Source organism: Octopus bimaculoides, chromosome 6 (genome assembly GCF_001194135.2).
Source record: "Octopus bimaculoides isolate UCB-OBI-ISO-001 chromosome 6, ASM119413v2, whole genome shotgun sequence".
NCBI classification, from domain to species: domain Eukaryota; kingdom Metazoa; phylum Mollusca; class Cephalopoda; order Octopoda; family Octopodidae; genus Octopus; species Octopus bimaculoides.
The window spans coordinates 56,382,619-56,386,962 of NC_068986.1; the positions used below are offsets into that span (position 1 = coordinate 56,382,619).

The 4,344-nt window shown below is 32.9% G+C and overlaps 1 protein-coding gene across 1 annotated transcript in view; it reads left to right on the forward strand.

The window, feature by feature from the left end:
* The window catches only part of LOC106868720 (maternal embryonic leucine zipper kinase), a 93,390-nt gene extending 89,863 nt beyond the window's left edge, over nucleotides 1-3,527 (forward strand). The window contains exon 19 of the mRNA XM_014914112.2: nucleotides 973-3,527. The gene's annotated coding sequence lies outside the window, so the exon portion shown is untranslated. The remainder of the gene's footprint in view (nucleotides 1-972) is intronic.
* Nucleotides 3,528-4,344: the final 817 nt, after the last annotated feature.

The following is a 4,344-nucleotide window of genomic DNA, read 5'->3' on the forward strand; positions in this document are numbered from 1 at the left end:
TTTAATCATAGAACAAGGCTAAACCCCACCTAAACAACTACAATAAATTTAGAAAGGGAGCCTCTATGTGGCTAGCTAGCCTGCTAGAAATAGAAGCATCTCACTTGTATCAGATTCAACTTAAAAAATGGTTGGATGCATTGGCTAAAGTAATTCTTAATACACATTGCTTGCCTGAAACAAAAGCATGGCTGGAGTGGAAGTGTTGGCATAGCTGACCTGGGGGTTAAGCAGCAACTACTAAAGAAAGAATGCTCGGAAAATACCTTAGGTTTCTAATTTATAATGTTTATTGTTTTTTGTCTGTAATCCATTTTTTGTTTACAAAATAATGAGTTTTCACAATATTTTACAAAGTATCTCTTTCTTCCTGTCTCTCTCTCTCTGTGTCTGTCTTCATCTCTCTTACTTTCCATCTTTTTCTTATCTCTCTCTCCCTGTCTCTCATCTCTTTTTATTCTTATCTCACCTCTCTTCCATCTTATGTCTTTTTTCCCATCTCTCTCTCTCTCTCCCTACTTTATCTTTTTTTCCACCTCTCCTCACTTCCTCTTTCTCTCTCTGCCCATCTTTCTTTAACCTTGCCTTTCTTTTCTCCTCCATCTCTCTCCACCCTCTTCTCATTCTTTCTCTCACTCTTCCCTCATCTCTCTCCTTCAACTTTCTCTTTCCTTTCACTCTTCCTTTCCCTTGTTCTCCTTGTTCTGCTATGTCCTATATGCATTTTGATTTTATTTCAATGTACCTCTTCAAATGGGAGGAGTGTTATATTGCTGTAGCAACACAGGAAGCAAATAACTACAAGATGAATGGTGTCTGGTTTGAGGGAGATTTGAGTGCTATATTCTTGCAGGTTGAATGATCACATGGTGAAATTTTTAATCTCATGTAAAGAAAAAAATGTCTTACTCCTTCAGTCCAAAATTCATTTTAATATAATTGCTAATCACTGACTTTTGTTTTCTTTTGCAGTGTTGGAAGGAATTTTGAAACTGGTACCTGTTTCCTGTTGAGTTCTCTATTGGTCCCCAAGGCACCAATTTCATCTGTGCCATTTATTCCTTGCTGTTTGTGTGTGCCCCTAACACTCAGTATCTATAACAGTAGTGCTAATGTTGACTACTGTTTCTTCAATAGTCTATTGTATTGGAACTATTTACTGCTGCTTCCTCAGTTGTTAAACTTCAGCATATATTATTCACTGGTAATTCTTATTACTGCATGTGTTTATCAGCTTCATAGACACTTTATTGTGATGATGACATTCATTGTCTGTCTCAGACACTCATTCTTTTAATACCTCCACCATTGAACCTTTTCATTGGAGCTGTTTCCATTTTAACCAATTCTCAATACCTGATTGTTATACTGGAGCTAGTTGATATTGCTGCCACTAATGTTATTCAACCAAGACATAGCAAACTGTTGCTGCTCTCTGTGATTAGCCTCCTGGTATTTTTAGCATTTGGAGCCAATCTTAAAATTTGTCCCTACTATCATTCTCAGAGTGAATGTGTTCCATAATATTCCATTCTAGAGTCCATCTGATGTTTTTCCTTTCCGGTTTGTTTCTCCATTTCAACACCCATTCAATTTGATCATACAAGTGATGTATGAAATATATATTGTAAACTGCCAGTAGCCCCAAAGATCTTGTAGGTTCCAGCATTTTATATTTTATTGTGTATTTGGGTAGCAGCACACCTAATTTTACATTGCCACAGTTCACCTAACCTGTGACTTAACTGGCAACTTTACCAGGGAGGATATTTTCATTTTTCATCTACCTAACACTGGAAACTGGAAATTAAGCACAGTGATTTCTTAAAAAACATGTTGGAGAGTCTTTGAAGAAATTTACATTATCATAGAAGATATAATTGATAAGCTTCTTATAACTGAAAATAGGTATTAAATTATTTGCTTTAAAAATATTTTAAAGAAATTATCACAGTTGCAGTTGACTTTGGTACAAAGAGGGTATAATGTTGTATTAAATAACAATAATGTGTAAAGTCATGTATGACCTGTGTTCTAATCCCATCCATGTCAACTTCAACTTTTATTTCATTTGGATAACTTGTTTTTATGTTTTTCATCTATTTTATTATTTTTTTTTTGCATTTTTACAAGTTGAAGTTGCACCAGAACTGAGATAGATAACAGCAGTGAAGTGTATGTATGTGATATTCTATAGGGCTCACACATACATGCACGTATGTACACTTACTGTCATGGCCAACTTCATGTTCATTCCTCAGACTTCAATGAAAAATAAAATTCAAAATATCTAAAGCAAAATGGAAAGCAACATTTGACATGTCTTGCTTTAGGTTTAGGGTATTATTTTGCTTTTGATGATCATCATAATAAAAATAATAGGTGTAGGGACAGTATTTGACACCTTGAGTATTATTTTCACACTGACATTATCTTGATGATGATAATAATAATAATAGTAGTAATGATAGTAGTAGTAGTAGTAGTAATAATGGAGGTGTTAGTAGTAACAGTGATAGTGATGGTATATGGTGGCAAACTGTTTTTATATATACTTCTATATGAGCAGGCTTTCATATTTGCATGTGTGCAAATAGTTTGCTTTTTAATCGGCATTTTCATTAAGACAGCTGTGTTTGTATCTAAAGTTGTTGGTAGCATGTGTTTAATAATGAATGCATGTGCGTGACTTGTATGACATAACTGGTTGAATATGAAATATATGTGTGTATACATGCACACATATATATGTAGCTCTGTGTGTGTTTGCACACGCATTTAGTAAAAAAAAAAAATTGTTGTACAAGTTTATACTTATATAAACTTGTATTTTTATCTATCTGGCTCTCTATTTATCCACGTGTCTGTTTGTCTGTCCACCTGTTTGTACCTGTCATCCCTCTCTGCACACACACACACACACACACACACATATATATATATATATATATATATATATATATTACTGTCATTATCATCACTCATGACTCCTCTATTAATAGATTCATTCATGTTGTAGTTGTGAGTTGAACTAGTTCTTATCAGTTATCCAGTGTAAAGAAGAGCTTATATATATAAATATATAAAGGAATGCACACACACTGAAAATGGAGTCGGTCATCAGGTTCAAGCAATAAACTCTACAATAGGTATTGAATACTCTTTCTCCCATTAGAACAACCAAGCATATATATATATATATATTGTGCTTTATAGTTATGGTAGAATCTATTTATTCATTTAAAACTGATAAATGTTTCTCCATGCACTATTCTGAATCTCCCACCATAAAGATAGGAAACAAAGTAAATCTTCAGCTTCAGTTGAAGAAATAACTGTGTGTATGTGTACACACATACACGTGCACACACACACACACACACATGGGTTTGGTGATACATACAGGAAAATAGAACTCAAAATATGAGCATGTATATATTTTCTATTTAATTAACAGGTGTTGCAGAGTGATTCAAGGGTCACTTTTGTGTATTGGCATGCATGTGTACGCACAAGTGTGTGTGTATGTATGTATATATATATATATATATATATATATATATTATTTTATTCATGAACTATAAACATCTTTTCAAACAATGTCTCTGAGTGTTCTTTACTGGTCTGTTGGTTTTGAATATTATAATATTTATTACACTTATTACATTTTAGAATTTAAGGACAGAATATCTTTCAACAAGATATATTACTGTATTTAATAGTGTTTTGCTTCCATTTTGAGTTCAAATCCTGCTATGGCCAACTTTGTTTTAATTCTTACATTAAATTAATTGCCAGTCATTTTCTGGATTCAGTGTAATCAGTTATGTATTCCCTTCCCATAAAAAGTTGTGGGTTAGTGGACATGATCATGTGGTCAAGAAGTTTGCTTCATAATCAGGTGTTTTGGGATTAATTGCACTGAGTGTCACTTTCGTCAAATTTCTTCTATTGCTTAGAGTTGACCAGTTGTTTGTGAGTGGAATTTGGTTAACAGAAAGTATGCAAAAACCTGTTATCTCTATTTGTCTCTATCTATACACACACGTGTGTTTTTTTTTTTTCGTATCTTATGATCCTCCAGTTCGACAAACAGAGATCAATAAAATAAACAAGTGAATAAAATAAGTAGTAAATATCGGGATAAGTATAATCGACTGAAACTCATGCAGGTGTTTAGTGCCCCAGCATTGTTGTAATCCAATGATCAAAATCAGTAAAAGACTTGTATCTATTTCAGAATTTATTATATATATATTTTTTCAAGGTAAAAATATCATAAATTTATTGTATAATTTTATTCAAGTGTATACATATATAATTACAAGTAGTGTTTTTATATAC